General features: G+C 36.9%; 1 protein-coding gene across 5 annotated transcripts in view; it reads right to left on the bottom strand.

The window, feature by feature from the left end:
- The window catches only part of SBF2 (SET binding factor 2), a 255,137-nt gene that overhangs the window by 211,246 nt on the left and 18,535 nt on the right, over positions 1-25,356 (bottom strand). The window lies entirely within an intron of this gene.

Raw genomic sequence — 25,356 nt, 5'->3', positions numbered from 1 at the left:
AAAACATTGCTTCCTTTAAGCTTCTTGCTAATTTACAGTTTGAGTTAGCTGCTATCTTAAAATCCACAATAAACTTTGCAAGGCATTTAGGTAGAATCAGTCTGAGTATTTAATAAGCATTTTCTCCAGTTTATGTACATGCTATGATTTTCTCTTGAAAATAATTTAAGAACAGACATTCTTGGTACAATGGGCATATGAACTACACAGAGTAAACTCCTAACAGCACTCTTACCCCAAATATAGCACACATACTGACTGTGATTCCCAAGGGCAGCATGCTGAAGGAACTGCAGTCAGACGGGGTAGCTATGAGATGCAAGTAGCACTAAGAGATGTAATCAGCAAGTTAAAAGCCATAAGGAGATATATTTAGAGAGAAGCTGCAGAGGTGCTGAGAAAACAGAGTTAGGATGGGCCAGAAACCAAGGAACAAGTACAGACATGGCTACAGCTGCAGTTTTTTTAAGGAAAAGGAGCTCCATATCTACTACGCTGTTAAGAACTGCATAGGGGCATCAGTCACTAGTTTCACTTGTTTAAGATGAAGTGTTGCCTCAGGTACTCTTTCTTACACAACATATTCTACTGAATTATCACTCCTCTCCCCCTACCATTTCATCTCAACATCCTTCCAAAATCAGGAGGCATAAATGGCAAAGCTTTACCATTCCCTCCCTAAACAGTTCTCAGATGAACAGACAGTCACACACCATCCCTCCTCAGGCAGGCAAACACAGTCCTGCATTCCTCCTTTCTTCTATAGACATCCAGTTCCTATTTCTTTCTTCCACATAAAAAAAAAAACCAAACCCAAAAAAAAAAAACCAAAAAAGAACAAAACAGGTACATTTTCAACTAGACATGGCAGGAATAGGTATTTTGTTGCTAGCATGCAATAAACAGCCTTCTGCCTTCTCTGCTCTCCTCTTACCCTTCACCTTTGGTACCCCACTCAGAACTCACCTCTCCTCTCATTCCTTCACGCAGTCACCTACTTCATAGCCTCTACTACTCTCTCCTTCACTCTGAGAGGGCTGTTCCTTCACTGACTTCCCTTGCTGAGTTAGTGTCTCAAATTACCATGTTATCTGCTTTTCCTAAATCTTATCTTTGTCAAATCTCTTCTTCCTTTTGTCGTTCTAATGCTGACAGGTGGAGCAAGGAAAAGGCGGCAAACAAATGCATCCAAGACAGCAGTGCGCACAAACACCCTCCAAGTACAGCAAAACTAGCAGTTGAGAGGCCAACAGCAAGAAAAGGCAGAGGACCGAGGTGAACAGAAATACCAAGATTTCCTGGAAGGGAAGTATCAAAGAATTACAGCAGCAAAAAGTGTTCAGTCCCTGCTGTGTGTAAGTTCCCTGAGTTTCTCTACTCAGTTCAGGATTTCTTCTCCCTTCATCATGTTCTGAAGCTGCCAATCACTCTAGTTCTCTTCTTATTAGACTGCTAGAAAAACACTCCTTACTTTAGAGTATAGGAGCTTCTTTTAATTCATAATTAAGATACGTATAATTTTTATTTAAAAAAAAAGTAATATTCACTCCTAAATGTCAAAACATTATCAGCCCTTTTTAGATTACTTTCCTTGGAAGGCCACAAATGCTGGCCGTCAGTGTTAGAAGACCCTACTGCATGTAATTCCATTTTGCCTTCAAGGATTATAAACTTCAAGAAGAAATTACCTTAAAGAAATGTATCTCTGAACATTTTCTGAAAGCCAGATTGAACTTACGTTACCTGAACTTGCACTTCAGTTCATCTCTGGGATCAGTCAACGAATAACTAAATGAGAGTTTCACATGCTGAGGCAATGCCTTGAAATCATTATATATAGGATAAAATTTTCTCCTTTTGTACTCTTCTGCACATGCATTATTCTTCTCTGAAAGTCTCAAGTAAAGCCAAGGTGAATCCTTAAATCTTACTTTCTAATTGTTTTACTCCACTACCAAATGTTTTACTACCACTGTACAATGCTCCTACATGCTTCAAATTTTTTCCTGTGGAGTACTGAAGGCAGGTACAGGATGCTTTGAAAATTGCAATCATCCAGATGCTTTATCATGGTCCAGTTGAAAAAGCTGTAGTTTTGAATCTAAATGCATAACATATCTTAGTAAGTTACTAGATATAAAAATAAGAGGTGCAAATATGTACAAATACATATACACACAAACTGGTTTGGGTTGTTCTTACTTCACCAGAAATTAAGTGCTTTCAAGAGAAAAAAATAAGGAGTAGCAATAAGCTCTAGCAGTTTCAAGTCTGGTTCAGAATTCCAAATTCTTTTACAAGATGACTTTAAAATATAATAGAGCACACCATCATATGGAATTATATTCTCCTGGTAGCTAGGATTAGATTACCATCAGAATGATAATAACATGTGTTAAACTGCTCCAGATACTCAATGGATTCAGAAATCTGTCTTTAGCATTAACTAGTAGATTTCGGTATTCGTTAATTAGGCCTTAAACATCACCTGCTCTAACCAGCTTAAAATATCCTCAGAGATAATTAGCAGATTCTACACAGTATATATGGGCTATACTAAGGTTTGTTTCTTAACTGGCTGCTTCATAGACTACCAGTTAGCGTCACAGGAAAACCAATCTTGGCGCAGGGAATTAGTACTTCAATTTAATTTCTTGCCAATTAACATAAGGTTTTCACCACAGATTCAGGTACAAAGACAACAATAAACAATGAAATAAACATTTGAGAATACATCTTTCCTCTCCCTTCTGAGGCTCAACTTCAGTCCAGCACTTCTCCTCCCCACTCCCTAATCTCAGCTTCCCTTGTTGGCCCATCCACCCCAATTCATTTGGCAAGGTGACGGGCAGTGGTCAGAGAGGCTGGGGTCATGCACACAGAGTTTTATTCTGCTGTTTCTTGCCTCTTCATTTCGTTCTGCCCCAGCACAGACCTACAGGCTATAGTCCCTCCAGGGGTGTCCCCAACACAGCATAAATCACCAGCAGCCAGCAGCCCTCAGGGGATATGCCTTCTCTGGCATGGAGCAACTCCTTCCAAGACAATGTCTCTAGCTTCGTCCCCTGGAATGTCCCCTTCCACACCACCTGCCTTGCACAGCTGTTGCTCTGCCTTAAATACATGTAAGCAGATGTGCCACCAGCTCCCCTAGCTGGGTGAGGTTCTAGCACGCGATGGGGTGCTTACACCAGTTTCAAAACTGGCTGGAAGCAGCTGTGATGGGCACAGGGTAGTTTCTGACCTCTTCTCTTACAACTTGCCCCCTGCTCCCAAAACTAGTCATTTATACCCAGTACAATTATACCTGATTTTTCCATCTTGGAGGCTGCTGTTAGGAAAACATTATTGATAAAAGAAACACCTTCTATCTACCTTTAGTTCAAGTGCAACTGATTTGATACCCAAGTTTTCAAAAGAAGTTAGAAAAGGATCCTTTTCAGAAAGGCTCACAGACATCTCAAAAACATTCCAGATATTAAACAGTCTAAGTTAAGGTCCACAGCAGTTAAGATGAATCTTCAGAAAATCATCAACTTAAATATAAAGAAAGATCAAAGTTGGAAAAAAAAGAGTTTATAGGAAGATGCATGAAGGATACATGACAGCAATACAATATTTTAAAGGGGAAAAAAATCAAGGTGAAAAGTTCTGTACCCAAGATAAAAGCATCAGAAAAAATAAGAAAAATAAGTATTCACATCCATCAGAGATAAATACTAAAAAATAAGAAAGCACTATTAATCCTTCCACAGAAAAGTCCTGTGAGAGAAGTTTACAGATCTACTTACAATGTATGAAATACAACTATTTCACATGCTTTCTTAAATTGTATACAAAGAGATAGATGGGAGAAACTCCATCCCACCAGAATTTGGTTTGGTTTTGGACAGAAGCAAGGCAGGGGAGGATTTGGGGGGATTTTTAATGAACACATCCTTCCAGATCAAGGCAATTATTCAGAAACTCAAGAGTTTTATATGTTTGCAATTACAAATCTGGAAAAGAAAATTATTATTTTCAAATATACATGTTACTGAACTGCAAGTTTCATTTTTTGTGAAAAGTTTAGACCCAGTAACACTTAAAAAACACTCCATTCTGCAGGCAGCGAGGACCTGGCCTACTCTCACCACAAGAAGCTTCTTTCTTTGACTGGAAGTGCACTTCACCCAAATACAGAAATCTACATTTAATCCTTATATGGAAGCAAAAGGATAGATATAAATGGTCTGTCTTATGGACTCTACCCCTTTACATGAATGCAAATACAAAGTAATTCATTTAATGCTCTACACCAGATTAAAACCTGTGCAAGAGAAGACTCAGTAGTTGCACTCCCATTTAACAATAAAACCAATTCAGTACAGTATGCTCACCACACTTTTCCAATACTTTATGGTGTAATTACTGTTGATTCTCTGTTGGCATTTTTCTATACAAGCAGTTAAATAACAGTCCCTAAATCCCATGGTTTTCGGTGAGGGGGTGTCGATGCTATCTACATTCAGCTGACTTATTAACACATTCACCTTTCAGCAGAGCAGTTCTGTCTGAAGATACCAGATTATTCAAGAGGTGGCTACAACTCAATACCTAAGTGGTTCTACATTCTCAACTGTTTTAGCACAACGGGGGGGGGTGGGGAATCAGATCACAGGATTTCAACAACAGCTAAAAATTGTTTCAGTATATGCTACTGATAACTACTGACATCTTTCCAAAAAATATCAAGGCCAGATACCAAATGTTAACTCATCATTATGCCAGGTTTAATTCACATCTTTATTTTTTAATGATTTTTCAAACATAGGAGGTGGTTGGTCTTTCTTCTGATAATTTCTAAACATATTTGAAAACATGTTTACTCAATAATGCAAAATTTATTTTATGTAAAGGAATTTACTATGAATATTCTACAAAATTTGGAAATCTTTATTAAAAAACAAACTAGAAAATCTGAGCAGAGGAGAAGAGGCAGAAAGAACACTTAAATGTTAAATAATAGTTTTTCCAGTAATGCCTGTGCCTTCAGTACACATTTAAATGTATCCACCGTCTCCCATATTTTGTATAATGGGTGCAGTTATTTCCAGTCTACATGGACTGAGGCTCACAACACCAGTGAGGCCTCAGAAGTGCACTGACACTGCCAGAGCACCATTTCCTATTCCATTACACTGTACAGCTCACTTGGTCAAACTAGAGAGGGGAGTACCTCAGTAACCTCTACCCCCATTTTTTCAAATTAAAAAAATAAGGTAAGATTTTCCCATTAATAATTTTTAGAACCTGACCACACTCCCGCCACTCTGCATCCATCCTTTCCAAAGTCTTCTTTCAAGCCTTTTTTATTAATTCTTAACACTAAAAGGACATTCCTTCAATATCCAAATGAAATTCCTATTAACTAAAGCTAATGAACCAAATGTGATGCCACATTAAACACACACTGCACAGTCAGTGAACGCCAGTAGTAACCTCCTCAGTTAGTGCCTGCCAGTACCTGTTTTACAGATTCTAGATCTACAAAGACTCCAGAGGTTTCAGTCTTTGTTCCGCTGCCTTTATTAAGAGTGACAGGAAGAAATGGCACTCATTAATATCGACACCTTGGTTTTAAATTGGAAAAATAGGTTATTCCAGTGTTAATGGATTCATATTGCCATAGCCAGCAAGAAGGACCTTTGTATTATCAATAGAAAGATTGCTGTCTGTTGGTATCCTTCGAAATAATGTGCAAGCTGCCCAAAAACCTGGTGGAAACCCCAAGGCTAGCACTGCTCGCTGAATTCAAATCAATGACACAGAAGTTTCTGGAGGTTTTTGAAAGTGCTTCACATCACACAGACAACAAACTACTTCATTAGTATACACATGCATGAGCATAGCACAGAAGATCATTGTATGTTAACAATGTGTTCCACATAAAATAGTAATTGCTTTCATTATTAATTATATATGCTAAACATGCCTCGCAGTAACAAGAATTCAAAATACAGATTTCCAACAAAACTACTGTTATTACTATTATTAAGCACCCATATTGTTATCTTCATGAAGTTATTTCTACAAAAGCAAAATTATTCCTACACTTTAACTCAAGTGTTTTGCGATTCTTTTTCATTTCATAGTGAAATATTTACACATCACCTGAAGAAGGGTGCAAAAATTGTTTAGATATTGCAGCAATTTTAAAAATTGTAATTTTACACCTGCAGCAATGAATTGCAATTTCATTTTCATGAAGGGTGCCAGGTAACAGTAATCATTATCATCATCCAATAGTATCTTTACTTTTAAGATGGTTTGAGACTATTCCATTAAGAATCAAAGCTGACCACACAGTAAATCAGGCTTAAAAATTTTAGACATTATATTCTTGTCCCTGTACAACACACACATAGCAAATCTGCCCAACACCAAAACTGAAATTTCAGCCTATAAGAATGCTGAATGAGCAGTCTGTACCTTAAGCTATTAAGGAAAAAGCAACTTCTCTCCCCAGCTAACTTTTTCTGATCTGCCCTCTTTCTCCTTCCTCTTTTCCCATCTTTTTCTTTAAACAATACAAACATGCAACACATTAAAATTCTGGCACCATTTGCTGGTTCCTGAACCCTAGTCCCCTAAACTCCCTTCTTATATAAATCTTTCCCCATGAAAGGTCACATGCCATCTCTTGCTTGCCCTTGAAATTCCAGAAGCGAGCTGTTAATGCAACTTACATTCCAAATTAATGAGAACTCTGATAAACTCTGTCTTTTCACTTACAAACTCCTGATAAAAATACATTTGAGCTCTATGTATTGTTAATCATACATGCAAAGCTTTTAATGTAAGGACTTTGGTGATCTGTTACAAAGGATGTAATTTTCATGTCTGCGCAGAAGAAACACACTACAGATCACAGAGAAAGAACATCAGCAATTATGCCACACAATACTTGAAAACTACCATTATAGATCCTACATGTAAAGTTAATAAATCATTTTGAGTATTCAGAAGTACAACTGTACACATTCAAAGTCAGAAACATACTGTCACTGTGAAAGATATACAGATGCAGGTGGCGGAGTACAGTAGCACTTACCCTTCTTTTCAAAACAGTACTTAGTGCTAAAGATATCACTAAAATCTGCTGTGAAGTAAAATCCTTTCCATAGCAAAGTTCTTAAACCATTTGAAACACTAGAAGTTTTAAACTATCAAGAATTCTTGTCACTTTTTAGGAGTTTTGAAAAAGCTCTTCACAGAAGCATGAAAACAACTCATGTTCCACCTTATGCCTTTGTGAAAGGGAACAGAAACATACCTGAGGTCTTGCCATACTTTTAAAAACATTGCTACAGAAATCTTGGTGGCTGAAGACAGAAAATACCACAAAAGATAACCCCATTTTAACTCAGTCCCAATACAGATGTCAGAGCTGGAACCGAAGTGAACAAGAGGTCAAAGAAGAACTAACATTAAATACTAGAAACAAAAACATACCTTTGATAGGCCTAAAACACATGGCATGAAATTGTGAAAAAAATCTGCTTGATCTCATTATAGAACATCACAGGCTATGTGCATCTAAAGTCTGAAGTAGCCTGGACATTGAAATTTACATAAAAATCATTTAACTCTGATGTATTCTAGAGAAGAAAGACTTTATTGAAGCATAACAGCCACAAAATATTTAAACGAAGTGCTGGTTAGAAAGACAGAGTGAAAACAGGCTTCCCACAATGACCTGGCAAAATTCACAGTCAGTTCTTCTTAATCAAGTCAAAGAAATGCATCCAACAATCTTGGGAATTTGAACGACAGACGTTCCGGAGGCTTGCCATATTATCAAGGATACAACAAATAATAGGATAAGATGATCCTCAGGCCCTTTTCTTTATAAACAGGAAAAATTTTTTCGAGTCAGGAAAAAGAAGAAGTACTATTTCAATCCTCCCTGCAACGTACTGGCACTGTTAGTCAGGACTACCTGAAATAACCTGGACGATCCAAATTCCTGAATGCCTCAATATTTATTTCATTTTGGTATTTTTCTCTTTTGCAGAGCCTTTAAACCATCTTACACACAGGGAAATGAAGCATGAAGTAATCTATGCCCCTCCAAAGGATGTAAAACAGGCTCCATCAATAGCTCCCAAATCTTAGATTAGCACCTTATTCACAGGATCGGCCTTCCCACTATTGCAATAGATACCCTCCTGCAGACATGCAGACCAACTATGATCTTCATTACTCCTGGGTATCAGAAATAATTTCTATGCTTTCTAAGAAAAATATTCTAGCTTGTTTTTGGTGGGTTTGGGTTGTTATTTTGGTTGGTGGTTTGTTGGGTTTGGGTTGGTGTTTGTTTGGTTGTTTGTTGGTTTTTGGTGGGTTTTTTTTTTTTTGGGGGGGGGGGGGGGAGCAGAGCGGAATATGGCAATACATGCCATATCTCATTCCACTAAACCAACAGGTGTTTCTGCTGAAAGAAGGCTAGCAATTGCTACTCAGTAAGCAAACCTCTAAGATAGGTTTGGAAAGTCTGGGATTTGTGTATTTAAGGATTAACTTCATCCACTGAGGTTGTATCAATGCAAAGCAAAATGAAAATCGATAATTACCATAAAAAGCAGAAAAAAAGGAAATCACAGAAAAGAGAAGCACGGGCAGAACGAAGAGGAAGAAGAGAGAATAAATAGGGATGTTATAACCATCACCACAGGCTAGATGCATATTCACCTACTGCAGTTGTGTCCCTCCAATATCACTCAGTACAGGGGAAACCACACTGGCTGACAGTGCACACAATGATTTGGTCAGCCAGGACTCTGTCAGCTTCTAACCTCTCTGAAGAGGGACATATCAAACATTATCAAGTCAGTATTACACCTGAAAAAGCATTAGTAATGTAAAGTGCTGTCTCATTTCGAAAGCTGTGCCTAAGACCAAAACCTTAGCAGCCAGTGGCAATGACCTCACTGACATCTTTTAATTGCAAGTTCTGTAAAAAATTATATTTTTTTGCTGCTGTTGCATCTACTGCTTTTAAGAGCCCACCTAGGAACTTCTGCAGTAACATGAAGCGTCTTTCAAAAAACCTTTTCTATCATAGGATTTTATGAAGGTGTCAGTCACTATTGAAGGACTCTTCCATACCATCATCCTCCATCTTTCACCAGTATTCCAACCCCCTCAAAATTGTATCTGGGTAAGTTACTGATCTAATTAACACAGTTAGGCTGTGACAGCTGGATCTCTGGACTGTTCCTTCCAAACAAGTGTATTTTTGCTGGGTGGAGAGTAACGCAGCTTTGCAGAAGTCTTAGAAGGAAGTAACAGACAAGAAAAAGCAACAGCGCTAAATCATTTTCAAGTCACTCCTTACCCAACAGCTAGCATAATATTCAAGAAATTGGAAAAAAGCTTGGGCAGCTGGCAGGGAGAAAGTTTCCTGCTCACCAACAATTCCCCTTCTTGTTTGCAAATCACTTTTGCCAGCTTCTGGATAGGAAGGGAAGACCAGACTTCAAAATAAACACTCTACATTAAACAAACAGCCTTTTGAACACACCCAACTGAACAAGATTTCCCAGCTGTCTTGGAAAAAAATCTTTTTCATTTATTTTCAAGGAAGGTATAAAAATTTAAGCGGCAAAACTGTAGTCCACTTTGTACTCTGAATCAATGTCTTAAGAGCTTCTCAGACTGCTTACAGGAAAAAAAAAAAAAAAAAAAGAAAAAAGAAAATTTAGGCACCTTGTCAGTTCTAACAAAGAATGTATATTGCTTTGCTTTAGAAATAACACTGCCCTATTTACTAAATCTTATTTCTGTTTCCAGTAAGTTATCTTCCTCCCATAGCCACCCTTTGATTTAACCTTAACCGATATACCTGGTAATTAAAAATTAAGCTCCACCTTGAAATTTCCTAAACATTACGGTAAGACTATAACTTTACCCTAAAACGATTTCACATTTTCAGTATTATTATTTTAATTTATTAATCAACACCCATTTCAGCATATAAAATTTGGATACATTATACAAAACTAGCTTGAGTAAATACTTCTTTTTTACTTTTTGGTTGGTTGGTTTTTTAACCAAACAGGGATTGCAAGGTTAGAATAGGTATATCGATGTTTACAGTCCAGAGCTGTAAGTAGCTGTAACTGAAATCTGATTTTGCCGAGTGTAAGAAAAAGATACTTATACTCTAAAATCCAGCAAAGAACAAACGTCACAAAAATGTTTTCTATGTTTAAAGAAGTCTGTTCATCTGCTGCAACTTATTTTTCTAAATCACTTTAGAGGAGTATAATAGGTGAAGAAGACTGCATCTACGCATTTATCTACAACAGTTCTTCTGTATCAGTATGCATTTACAGGATTCCTGAATATGAAGATTCAGGCCTAAATGCAATAATTAAGACATACCATAAATATGTTAAAACACTTGGTTTACTTTCTATTTTAAGTACAAGCATGTTTTAACCTCTATTATTACTTTTTTTTTTTTCCTAGAAGAGAGTAGAAACAAAGCTGAACTAGGGCCACGGGGGAAGGAATCCCACATTTACCACTTTACTGACTACATGCTATTTGTTCAAATACCCAAATTAACATTTTATACCTTATGGAAGTGTCTGATCATGCTTGGTAAAAGTCTGAGAAAGTCATAATTATATCTATGAATTACATCATACAGACGACAATCCTGAACAAAATTCAGACCCAGCAAACTGAATATGGAAATGTGCTACTATGCACTACCAAAAGTGTTAAAAACATAGTTTGGAGGTTTTGAAATCAATATCATTCATACCTGTGTGAACACTGATAAACAAGGCTACAAAGCCAAGAAAAAGCGTTTTATTTCCATTTATCATAATCAACTACTCATTTTGAAAACCATACATATGATCATTAATAGGTTCTTTCAGACTCTGCAGAATTTTGGCAAGTTGCAGACTAAATCCTATATAAAAAGCATGAAGAAGTTTCCTAATATTGCAATTCTATTTTCATAAAAAGTGCTAAACAACAAATTAGATTAAGGGGAAAATCAAATCAAACAACAAAAAAAAAAAATCCACAAAACTTCACTACAAAAACACATGAAAAATCCAGATGAGACGAAGAACAAGTAACACTGTGAGCTACAAGCTACTGAAGCTTGAATTCCTAAAGGGCTCGATCCCACTCATTAGAATTTCAGTCTAGTAAGGTCTCAGCACTGAACTTTTTCTTGCATCTCTAGCACCTGCTCCACAGCAGTGTGGGGTGCAACAGCATTTTTATTGTACTGTAAGTTTTTTCTAACTTTGAATACTTGTACAGTTCTTCTATTCAACTACCTACTTCCACAAAACTTATCAAGAATCAGTACTTTCAGCATCTTCTGAACTGCTAGTTCTTTGGCTTTAACAGGTTATCTTCACCCTTCCCCATTTTATTTCTTAAGGAAATGAGGCTTATGCAATGCATGTTGTGTTAGTCTATCAGCTCCTCTGCACTCCCTTCAGCTAGTAGCTACAAACATACTTGCAACAAAAGCAGGAACACAGTACCTGAAACGTATCAATTACATAAAGTTACCATCAAACTCAATGCACCATAACACTTACTATTTGTATTGCTTATTGTAAGATCCAGTGAGGGGAAAATTTATTTTACAGAAACTGTGTCTTGAATTCAAGAAATGCTTCCAAAACCGAAGCACATGCTACCAGAATAATATTACATCTGGTCTATTTGACAGAGTAAGATTAGCAGTAGCTGGGTATACAGGGTGGAATAAACATACATAAAGTTTGGCGTTGGGTCTTCTTTTGTAAAAGATGTGTAAACTCTTGGACAAAGACATTTTTCTAAGGCAAACAATAAGACTTCCCTTGAAGCACACATTGTACCCACTGGTCTGAACAACTGGTGTTGTTTGAAGGAGGGAGTCACAGCTCAAATTCAGTCAAAAAGGAAAGAGTCTGAAACAAGTTCTCACAAAAATGGTGATTCAAAGGAGCATGCCAAAATGAAAGACGAAGATTTCATACCAATTGCATCTCTAAATAAAAAGTGGAAACAATGCAAAGCAAATGGGTTTCTTACAATGTATATAGAAATACATACTTCCCCTGTCAAAGAGATTCATAAACAATCACTAAGAGGAATACAAAAAATTTTTTTGTTCCAAAAATTACAAAAATATCATTTAAGACCTACTACCAGAAAGACTTCAAGCAAATGTTCAGATTGCATGAGGAATCATATTCCTACCGCAGCCTACCTTTAAAAAAGATAAAATTAGATTACCAGTGTGAATTATCACCTGAAAATTTTGCTGATGAGGAAAACTGTCACTGTACAAGACCAAATGTGTCTTCTCAAGCATTGACTTGTTTCAAAGGCACCAGGGAGTCGGATGTATCTAATTAGCAGGGAATGCAATGTTGCAAAAGAGTAAGCAAAACACTTCCCAGAGCTGGCTGATAATCTTAGTTCAATGTAGAGCTCACCAACATACAGACCCATGATAAGTGAGCAGAGAGTGCATTTTTGAGAGACAGAAAGAAGATTCTGAACAGATTTTCCATCCCATGAGGAAGAGCAAATACAGCATTAGAACACAGTTGTAGTTATAGCAAGTTCACATATTTGAAGTACAAGGTATGAACTCTCTATTTAGTGAAAGATTAATCTTCACTAAGAAGAATCAGATACTTTTTGCCCCCTTTTAAACGGAATACATTCTACCTTTCCCTAAATGTTCACATACATTTTTAAAAGTAAACTGATCTGTGTAAAGAACATAGGTGTAGTAAGAGAAGAAACATGCAGTTATAGGTTTACATAGCTTTGTGTATCCGACCTCCAAGCAAAAATAAACAGCTATAGCATTTCAAGTCAGTTCTGTGAATGTTTTTTACATATTTTGACAACCAAACATTTCACAGCTGTAACAAACAAAAAACAAGTAAGAAAAAGGCTTTTCCTTTAAAAGAGAAAAAAAAAATGACAAAACACAAATCAATGTTTTAAAGCCAAGCCATTTGTCATTAGTTAGATCTTGTTTTTTTTATTTAAGTTACCTGAAAGATTACTCATACATCAAAAAATGCTGGCTCTTTCTACAGAGTTAAGTTACATTAGCTAATCTCCTTGAAGATCAGCTTGTTAATGAGGTAGACCTGCATAACGTGGGTTTTTTAACATCTTTATTGGTTTGATGCTAATGTCAAATCTAGCTGAGGAAATAAGATAAGCTTACTATAGTAACAGATAACCAAAGAGTTTCCTCTAACTCTTCCTCCAGGTAGAAAGGTGTTATTTGAGTTGCCCAACACAACCATTCTCTCTTTGGTCAACACGCTGCACAGAATTCACTACACTATTCCATTTCTACATAAAGATCTCAGTTGAAAACTGTATTAACTTGCTTTCCATAGGAATAATCTTATGCATCACGTAAGCTCCTTAAGGGGAGTCAGAGGAAGAAATGCAAGAGTTTCAAGCACAGAAAGTAAAGAAATCAAAAAGGTAAGGATCAGATTTAATATGCAATGTTTAAGATACTCACAAATAAGGCGTAACTACAAGTTAATGTCCTTCAGCTTTTATTTTCCTCACATTAGCCTGACCTTAACGACTTTAACAGGTGGGATCCCATAAGTTAAACACAACAGCGCATGCGCACACAGATCTAATAGCAGTTACTGCATTTTTTTGTTAGAGGAACAGAATCATGTCAGCTTCATATTTTTTTTTTAATTCTGGTAACTGTCGCAGAAGCTACTACTTTACAAAGGAATAACACCAGTATCACCTATCACTACAGTTTCTAAAAAACAGTTTTATTTCAAAAACTTACTGTGCCTGCTGCTGCGTTGATTGAGCTGCTTCATTAGTGTGATATAAAATACTCACCCTACACAACTGCAGACGCAGCCCTGAACGTCAGTGCAGAAAATTAGGTATAACCCAGCAGTGACCACACCATGTGATGTCAGAACATGTGTAGCATGAGGCTAAGTTATCATGGGTGACTCAGAGAGGAAAGTTAATAGCCTGCCCCCCCATCTTTTTCTTTTTTGTTTTTCCCTACCAAATACATCATTATCTTGGGCCACTGTATTTAAAGAAAGACTGTTTAGTTATAAAGATTTTGCCTAACAGCTGTACTCAAAAGACATTTTTCTTGTGCCAGATGTCAGAACACAAATGTAATGCTTCAACTTATAAAATACTTTCCATCATAAAACCGCAACACTTTTAATAAAGGAGATCACTATCTTTGGCTACCATGATGACAGATGACCTGGGAAAACAGGGTCATCCCCATTTTATACTCGGTGAAAGATTAATTGCTCCAAACCACAAGTAAGTGACAAAGCTATAGACACAATACCCATAGAGCTACTTTATATCTGAGTGAAATGTCTCCACCAAGGGGTGGTGTTCTTCCTGTGTCCCCACACAGATAAAACTCTTAGAAAGCCATTTTTATTAAGTAGTATTATTGCCACAAAAAACAATTCTTACTATAACCTGTTCTCAGCTGTAGTCTAATAATAGATATTCTTTAATAAATAATTCTCTTTAGTTTTGTGGTATTCTTATGTAGTCCACAAATAGAATGTTTTTTTAATAAAACAGTGAGAAGAATTCAGTGGTATGCAAGGCACTAGATGGTGATTCTCCAAGAGCATTTTTGGCTATACGGTAGTTTTGAAGAAAACATCAGCTAAAAACACTCTTTTTATATGCTTCTGAAGCCCTGCCAAGATGTAAATTAAATGACCCAACATGAATTCTAACGCACAGAAAGCCTCACAATTCAGTTACTTGAGACAGAAAAAGGCAAAATTACTGGGACCAAAACATACTACTACACCCATAAAAACAGGAAACAACAGAGATGGAGTAACATCGCAGGAAATTTACTTACCAAGAACCAGAGCCTGAGCAATGCAGTACACATGCAAAGCTGAATACCCTGACACCTGAGACTGGAGAACATTCTAACACCGTGTAAGAAATGCATTCAACCAGTCTTGAAATAAGATGTGTACACAAACCCCACAAGGCTAAGCAAGGCTTTAACCTTTCTCTACCCTTTCACACAAAACAAAAATTGCAGAAGGTCCAAAGACAAAATTTTTTTCACCTATATTAAAAAAAAAAAAAAAAATAATAAAAGATTATCAGTGACATATCTTGTCTTTCCTTGGGCTAGAAAGATTTTTAACAATGGAACCAGAAAAACATAGGTACAGCCAGACACCCTGATGAAATCAGGAGTGTATCCAAGAAAGTTTGACTATAAACTCATTTAGGAGCAAAGGAGCTTCCAGTTGCTGTAGGAAGGAAAACAGATCAATACCCTCTTCCAACATTGTAATTAGAGTGTCACGTCTGCTGCTTACGGTTCAGAAGCAAAACACCTAAAATTTGCACATCAGAGTTGAAACCTCGCATGGGTAAACTGCTGACAAGTAAATTTCCATGTACCTATTAAAAAAAAAAAAATGTGCTTATTAAAAGAGAAACTACTTTCTATCATGTTACCTGACAATCTAGTAATAGGCAGAGAGGTTGCCCATCATATCTAAGCTTCCACTCCTTTCAAAGAGTCCAGAGCCCTACAGCATTGATGGAAATCATCTTTTCTAACCAAGACCACAGTCCTTACACAACATGACAGTGAAAAAGAACTTCCCAACTCTCGTGAAACACATGTGATGTCACTTTTTTGGAGGATTCAGGAAAGTGCTGAACAGTACTATCACAGCAAATATGAGCAACGTTGACCCCACTCACTGAAGGAATGTTTGCCAGGAGAACTCAGGAAGTTTCCAAATACCTGAAGTCATCTGAGGTAACATTTGGTGCAATGAGTCACATGAGATAAACAGGTCATCTGTCTTGGAAGGAAGACATACTGATTTACCATAGTTGTTAGCTGAGTATGTCATCGCAGAACCAAACTTAAAGACCAGAATCAGTTTTACAGGAAGTAAACCTCTCCTCACTAAGGATTCAAGAGTAACTCCAGTTACTCCACAATACGCATTGGTACAGCTTCAGCTTTTGCACAATGGCTAACTCCACAGACTGGTATCGTCTAGGCCTCTTTTAGTAACTCCTGAAGAAACATTCTGAAGACAACTTGGAGAAACAAGTAATTCTGTCTGGTTTCAGTGGGCAGAAAGTCAACGAAGAACAGTTTTTTCACTTCAGGAAAGCACTGAGAAATTATCCGACAGTCCAACTGCACTGAGGCAAAAAATAAATGCCTTTGCTGACATCAGCCTCACGCTTCAAATGCCTGGTTTTGAACCTGGAAGACTTAGCTAAGAAGGATTAAAGCAAGTGTTCACTTCCTAAAAACCTGGTATTTCCCATTTACCCTGTGAGCAGTGAAACGACAGAACTAGGGGACTTTCAAGGACAGTATACGGCGTCTAGTTGCAATAAAGTTAATTTCCTCCATAGCAGCCCATATGGTGCTGTGTTATGTGACGATAGTAAGTATAATATCTATATATTATATATTAATATAATGTTTCTAGACTATATATTATTATATAGTATATATTATAAATGTAATAAATATTACCAATACTAGTTTAGATAATAAAATCAATTTTAGTTGTCACTCAGTAGCACTTGCACAACATCAGGACAGTCTGTTTCTCACTCTGACCCCCGCATCGAGTAGGGCTAGGGGTGGGCAAAAGGTTGGGAGGGGACACAGCTGACAAACAGTTGGCCCAAACTGACCAAAAAGATATTCCAATACCGTATAACATCATGCTCAGTAATAAAACTAGGGAAGTTTTTCCAACCAAAGTAGATTTTGCTGGGCTTTGGTCTGCTGGTGGGACATGGAGACTGATTTTTTTTTTTTTTCTCTCACCTTCGGTTACTAAACTGTCTTTATCTCAACCCACAAGTTTTTCTCGCTTTTGCCCTTCTCCTGCTCTCCCCTATCCCACTGTAGAGGAGTAAGCAAACAATCGGGTGAGGGTTTAGCCAACAGCCAGGATCAACCCACCACACAGATGATTCAGGAGGTCAGTCAGGTTTCCTTACAGGCAATGACATCCAGGCTGCAGACAGATGATTAAAACGTGATCACAAAACATGGTTCCCTTTCCACACTGAAGGACACATTCTACTCATCTCAGCAAGTTGAATCACTGCTGTAGACCCTTCCCAAGAAGAAAGTAATGGCTCCAACAGAGGCTGCCTTCTGGAAAGGTTCTAAGATACTACTTCCGCGAAGGAAAGGAATTTTCATTGGAAAAGTAACGATGAACCTGCTTAGAATAAATTTATACTATTTGCCTCTGTGATAGAGTATTGTAACCAATATACACTAGTTGAATGCCTCAACTGCAGCCATAAAAAATGAACACAGGTTTTGTGGAAGCAAAATTCAACTCATATAAGGAGGATGACTGCTACTGTCATAATTCTGGCTTCTAAATTTCATTTCCCCAGCACAAGTAGGCATACTCTGTAAGGTGTGAGATCTTGAAACGTAGCACTTTGAGCATATATTAACTTTGTCTTCCTGGATTTTACTGAATGACTTGGTGCTGAACAGGTTTTCTAATTTATCATGTAGACAGAGAGGTAATATCCTCAAAACAGACTTGTTAGGATAGCACCATCTGATGAGTTTGCTGACGAAAGCTTGCCTGGCACTAACAATCCCAGAATCATAGAATGGCTTGGGTTGGAAGGGAGCTTAAAGATCATCTAGATACAACCACCCTGCCACAGGCAGAGACACTTTCCACTAGACCAGGTTGCTCAAAGCCATGGTGCTAAATGGTCTGAATTCATGTCAACCTGTGAAAGCCACTGGCCCCCAGATCCTGGGAGACGTTCAGTGCCTTTTCAAGAAGACAATCTTGCACTATACAGATCTTGGTCATTTTTGTTTTGATAAAGGGTGGTTGGTGGAGGAGCTAAACATTTCCATCACAGGGATAAAACCTATGCGAAGTGTAAGATGAAGTCAGTTCTCAAGTTGCAAAAGAAGAATTTGGAAAGCCAGAATATCTTTGATAAAAAACAAGTATAGAACAACTTTTTCTGCTGCTTTGAAAACAACTCACAGCTACGGAACACTCCATCTCCCCGAAGAAGAGACATGCCAGATGCATTCCAGCTAATGCGCCCATGTGTTTTCTCATTCTCTATGTATAGAGCACGAATGTTCCATCTACAGAATCGGTAGAAGGAAAATATTCCCTATTCTCCAGTTTTCAGGTTTAAGTGGTGTGTTCATGTGAGCTACATTCAAATACAGAACTACAAATTCTGTAGTACTTTAAATGGCAAATGCATTATAGAAGAAATAGTTAAAGCGCTCAGGAAGCCTTCCTTCTGTTTATACTGTAATTCTGCAAAAAAAATGCATGAACCATATCCAAAATGATTTTTAGCCTCTGGAATAAAGAACAAAAAAAGTACAATCAGGGACAACTGTTCTGTAATGGTATTCTCTGTTACCTTTTGTTCTTCTCTTTGAACCCTACAAGAAGTTCAATAGTGGAACAGACTCAGATGTATCAGAGTAAGTCATTTAATTCTGACACATTCAGGCAAAATCTGCTTTATATGACCTCAGCTCAAATATTTAATGTGGGAGAGCTGCCTACCTATCAGTGACAAGCTGCAGTCACTCAGAGAGAACACTTAAAAAAAAAAAAACAACTTCTAAAACCAAAAACATCAAGGAAAAAAAATTAGTCTAGGAAAGAAACCAAAGCCAACACTCCCAAAAGAAACTACATGAAAACTGCATCTGAAGCTCCAAAGGAAAAAAACTGAACAGGAGTTCAACTGTGGAAAGACTATCCTAAAATTCTTCCAGAAATACATATCCATTTATAAAGAACATTGGCTTAGGCTAGAATCATCTTCACATTAAGCTCTAAGCTGTTAGTTCAAACACGCTGAAAAAATGCAAGAGTGATATAAGTGATTAACGACTAGCAAAGTCAAAGTCTTGCTTCACTTTTGCTTATAATCTGTACGTATGTATTGCAGAATGGTGAAGAGTAGTGGGACACCAGATTTGTCACTATTAAAACTATGCTATCCACAAACTAAAAAAGCATTCACATATACATACAAAGCTACCGTATTCCAATCCCAGCTACTGGCTGTGACTCTAGCATGCCTTAATTCCATCTATATGCCATTTATGAGTGTCTAAATGTGTAAGTCAACAATAATTGTAACAAACTGGATTCAGCATATACCACAACCATAACACTCAATAGAAATGTTAAGAAAGTATTTAGAATCATTATGCAGCACCACAGATATTAAAGTTTATTCATCTGCTTTTATTCAGATGGCTATCCCAAAATTGAAACTTCACTGTAAATCCTTAGTTAGAAGTGGCAGTTTTATTTCTAATACGCAAAAAAAAACCCAACAAAAAAAACCCACCACACACCAAAAAACACCCACAACACCAAAAGAAGAGCAAACCCCATTATGGCATTGTTTCTCAGATTCCAGATCTAAAAGATTATCACTGAAGACCTCCTGGGGGCTACAGGCACCACCATCTTCAACATGCAACCTTCAAATGAAAGTACTATGCTATTATCCAGCCTTGCCACTACATGCGAAAGGACATTAAAGTGCAAAAGCCCTACAAACTTTGAAATCCTGTGGGACTTGCATGTGTAATACAGTCTGAGTATCAAATTGCTAAATTACTTCCAACTGTTCTTACATGTATCCTTTCAGATCATCACAACTACAAAGAGGAAAGATTTCCTCTGCATGCTGAAAGTGATGCATCAAAAAGATAATCCATCAAACTATTCCAAAATATCTTTCCTTATGCATTTTGCCACCTTAATTCAGTATGGAATTTTTTTCAACTTCAGAGTTATCCAAAACCTACCAAATGCTCTGTTAAACAGTACATGGCAAATTTAAACAAGGTATTACCTAGCTTCACTTTTAAAACATCAAAATTCTTGCTTTCTAGGGTAAGTTTTAACCCAAATTAAACCCAGAAAATGACAATGAGTGTTCACTGGGCACCCAGCTAATTCCTCAATGTCTATTATAGATTAGACTGCCTTTCCAAATCCTTTAGTGAAGTTCCTCATCAACTGCAGCACAGAGGAAAAGGAACTTGTCTCAGCTGTGGGAAGGCTATGATCCCATGATCCAGCCAAATGCCTGCTCAGTCAACCACTTGCCAGCAGCCACTGATAATATCATGAATGCACCTACAATGTTTCCCAGAGGAGAGATAACAACTTACATGGTATTTTTATTTTCAGCCTTGTCAGACCAATTTCCACCCAAGACACATGCCTACCAAATTAGTGAAGTGCTGCAATCTTTTGTACTAGAAAGCCAAAAGTATACTGAATAAATAAAACTTACTTTGTCATATAGCTAGCTAGAATAAATGCATAAAAGTGACAGGATACTCGTCATTTCAGATAAATATGTTCAAGAAAGGTTTCACTACGCAACTAGATTCCAGTAATGTCTTTACATAAGCAGATTTTTATAACAGAAATTTATGCCAGTTAAGCTTCATTTGTCAAACTGATAGATGATACTTTCTGAAGTAAATATTACTTTTCCCACAGAGGTCTGCATCTTTCAGTACTCTTTGTCCTGTACAATGTCCTCCAAGTCCTAGTTGTTTTCATTGTGTATTTATACAACACTCAATTAAATGTATTTTCAAACACTCTCTAAACTATGTTTTTATTTGTTATCCAAAACAGGAGCCCTTAAAGATACTGTTATAACATTTAATGGCATACATGCAAAACCCCACATGACTCTTTCCCGGACATACCCCTAATCCCTTCCTTAGTGCTCCCACCAACTATCCTCAGAACAACCAATTCCTAGAGAAATTAACAAAGTATTTTCCATACCCTACTACATATCTTTACATGGATTTTTCACTTTCAAACCTTTCAATACGATTTTTCCTCATTTTAACTATATATGCAAACATTTTATGAAATGAGAGATTAAACCTTCTTTTGAAAGGAAAGCAAGCTGTTATTCTAGCCTGTATCTGATCAAACATTGACTAGATCAACCAAATTACATATGAAATGTAAACGTCAATACTCAGTATCTATTTTTCTTCTACCAGTAATAATACAATGGAAGGTGTTTTTCCTAATACTACCTGTGAACAGGAATAGTAAAAAGACCCACAGATATATGTTCCTGAACAGGCAAGATTAGCCTACCACCTCAAATGTAAGAAACTACACTACCATCACAACTAGCATGACAATTTCACATAGTTATTCTTTCATGTTAAGTTGTGTGTTTGAGGTCGTTCTCCCCAGCCAATAACTAATGTTGGATGTACTTTAGGAGGCAGGGGAACCTGTATTAAGCTATAAATATCTCAGTCTTATAGAAGAGCATCACAGTGCATGGAACTCTCCACCCTATCAGTTTCCAAAGCGAAAAGGGCCCATTTTGTCCTGGCTCTGTCCTGAAAAGTCGTTCACTCTTCCAAGAACAGAAGCCAGAAAGCACAGCAGGAGAGGGCAGCAGAGGCTGCTGAAAGCCTTGACATTGCCTAGCAAGAGCAAACCCAAATATTGCACCTATTAAGAAACAACTCTACATCTCAATGGCTAGATCCTGTACATCCTGACAAGTGGATGGAGAAACAAAAGGAAGGCTATGAACATGGCAAAAAAGGTACCCATCCTGATTGCACATTGTTTAAGCTCATAGGTCTTCAAGGAAAACCCACCTATACAGAAACAAACAAGTGACAACACATACAGTAAACTAAAACTTAAGCCTGTTTAATATAATGCACATATACTTGGCTTTTTCATTTATCCATAAATTCTGTATTATATTGAAACTTTTCTGTTATTCTATCTTGCTTTTTCATGGTTTTCCTCTTCTAAAAAGGAAAAAAACCCCTACCTAACAGCCATCATCAAAAACCTAGGACAAATACAGGCAAATACCAAAGCCAATAAAGATTTTGTAGTTCTCTTAAGATTGAATGTGTTATTAGCACTGCATACCCTCTACTCCACAAAAAGCATCACCTAGCCAACTAGTCAGAGCATTATGAATCACACAAAACAAAGCAAGATAAATAAAAATCTCAACACATTATGAACTTTCCAGTTGTTGCTTCACAGAAGTTCACATTTACCCAGTTTTCTTCTACCAACAATCAGGTATGTTCAGAAACAGCCAGAGATGCTAAACTAATTAGGCATACCCATAACAGAAAACATATTTTCGGGGTTTCTTGACTGGATCATGTTCAGAACCCTTTTTTCTCCCAGATGTCAAACACTGTTAATGCCACCTAAGATGGTATCAATAATATTGTTACAACAGGGACATACAACTGCAACTGATTGAAGAACAGAAGAAAACTCTCAAAGATAACATAGAATTTATCAAAAATCAAAAGACACCTGTATTTGAAATCTTACTCAAATGAAAATTTATTGTATGATATGAAGAACTGTGAGATTAAAAACTACCAAAAATTTAACTCCTGAACTTGAATCACACACCTCCACAGTGTAAACTACTTCCAGGCACCTGCAGTTAATCTTTTCTTTAGCATGATCTAGAAACTAAAATGTACATTCTTGGCTAATTTTAGATTGTAAGATTTTGCTTTTAATAGAATTATGAACATCTATGCAGATAATTTCAGTGTAATCAAAACATTTTGTATCTAATCTTACTAACTCATACTATTTCTTACGAGTAAATGGTGCACTTCATAGCTAGAGCAAATTCTTATCTACAGAAATGATGGGCTTGGCAAATTATCACACTAAAGCAATACAGAAGAAAATGCAATCAAAGGTAGTAAGCTTGAATTCAAGCTGTCCTTTTAGAGAATGTGATGAAATGAGGCAGGGAGGGGAGAAAGAAGCAGCAGAGAAGAAGAACAGGATCAGTAACTCACTGATACCCAATGAAATGTATGTAGGAATGTAGCATTTGTGATGCAAATTTGATAATAATACACTCCTCAATAAGCTTCATTCAAACCTGTTTTGTGATTCATTGTCAAACAAATAATTCTAGTGATTCATTAACAAAAGAATGAATGATCTAATACACCTTTGAGATAGACAATGCACAATCTAGAGGAAGGTTGCCATAGGTTTAAAAATAAACATTACCTTAAGTGATTTTTTTTTTTTCTTTTCAGTTCACAAGAAAAGGAATGTATCTAACTCAGTACTAAGGTTAGTTTCAGAGGTGATGTGATTACTCCCTATTAGCTTAAATACATCATATTTATATCAGCAACTTTGTGAATTCTGATGGACCACCTCGAAGATATCTTTATCAGATCAATTCTGATTAGGGAGAGATATACACACAGGACTACACAGTAACCGCAACAAACTGATTCAGCTTCAGCAGCCCCTCTGGAGTTCTTCTGCATGGGTAAATGCATCAGAAAACTTTACATCATATAACATTTTACAAAACAAGCAAGAAAACAATACACTGATACACTGAAAAGAATATTCAGTTGGTGACACCACTTTAGTCCTACACAGAAAGGGAAGGAGAGAGGACTGACCTGTTAACATACATAGTAGAATGACTAGCTTCATCTGTACTGCTAACAAAGGTGTACTATGACAGATTAATAACATTAAATGTTGGGGACTTTTTTGCTTTTTAGGAGTGACTGGTTTTCAGTTTTGAGCTTAGGGGTTTTTTTTGGAAAAGCAGATTTAATCTAGGAATAATAATCTAGGAATAGTGGAAATGCACATGCTAAAAACTGAAACTAGCAGGAAAATGTTCTACATAAAATGTATAGAGCAATCAGAATGACACAATCTGAGTTAAATATAAATTATACTAGAATATTTTGTTCTTCAGTCAAGTTTAAATATTTAAACAGTGGAAGTAAACACCTTCTCCGAGTACAAAAGAATTTACTTTAAGAAATACCTTTCATGTTCTTTAGAATATACACCACCTTTGGGATGAGAAGAGTACGGGAAAGCTACCGCTTTCTAGTAAAGGAAAAGATCAGCAAGAATTCAACTCCTGATGAATGAAGAATCGGTCATACAAGACTTAACACGTCTGAAAGTACTCTGACTTTCTTTTTTTAAAAGACTACCGAGATGCAAACTGCACGTTATTATAAAATACTCACATCATCAAACAAGTCCGTAACATAATTGTTTCTTTGCTACTTGCCAAGTGCAGCCTTTCACATAGTATGTACAAATCGTTGCAAATCACATATATTCTCTATCTTCAAGTAACATGCTTTACCAGCAAGTCTTCATGTACAGTATGCTTGGCCAGGTGCCCCAGAACAGCAGCACAGGACCAGAGGCCAAGTGGAAGTTGGTTATAAGCCACCTTTCCACTTCCCTTACCCTTTGCCTGGTAGGAATAAAACCAATCCCCAGTGTTATGTACAAAAAGCCTAAAGGCTGTTCTTAAACATGCCCTTCAAGTGGCTTTTACACAAGTTGAAAATTGCCAAGACAGCATGGTAGCACAAAAGTTTCTTTCAGCAACAATTCATCAGCTATATTACCCAGCATCAACGCAGCTCTAGCCCTCTGCATTCCTCAACCTGACAACTTAAGTACTAAACTCTACTACCATTACACTACAAACACATCAGTATTAACCAGTCCAAAATCTCTCCTTTATAAGTAAATGAATCCAGTGAAAAACAGAGTATTCTATTGCGCATGTATTTCTGATGTAATGTAAAGCCACCAGCTTTATCATTCCATAATAATAATAACCAATCCCAGAGTTCTTTTCACTGGACCTACAACGTCTTACTTAACTTCTAGATTGTATTTTTACAATCTAGGGAAAAAGCCCTACACTTTCAGGTTCAAGCCTTTCCTCATTTTTCCAACCTCCCCTACATAACCAGTGGCCACTGAGGGGTAAAAATAAATACGTACATATATACATACATAAATAAAATCCACAACACAGCTGAATTACACAAACTACATCTCTTCCACTGGAAGATCTGACACAGAGACCATGAAAGGAGGAAAAAAAAAGAAAAATTAAAAAATTACTATGGCCTATTAGTTTTTTCAGGATGGCAGTGTTTTCAAATTTTACCCCCCAAATACATACATAGGCAACAGAAGCATATATAGTATGTATTTTAGAAATTTCTATCCTAGTGCATCTTATTTTAGAAATACGAAAGAAACCATTATAAACTTAAGCTTCAAAATTCAAGAAATATGCCATATAATACATTGAAAATTTTTTCTGCTACCACTTCTATGAAGGCTATTTTAACACATAAGCCTGGTTCACAAGAACAAA

This window comes from Falco cherrug, chromosome 10 (assembly GCF_023634085.1).
Source record: "Falco cherrug isolate bFalChe1 chromosome 10, bFalChe1.pri, whole genome shotgun sequence".
Taxonomy (NCBI): Eukaryota; Metazoa; Chordata; class Aves; order Falconiformes; family Falconidae; genus Falco; species Falco cherrug.
Note: the sequence above shows the minus strand (reverse complement) of the source record. Positions and strands in the feature narration are given on the sequence as shown.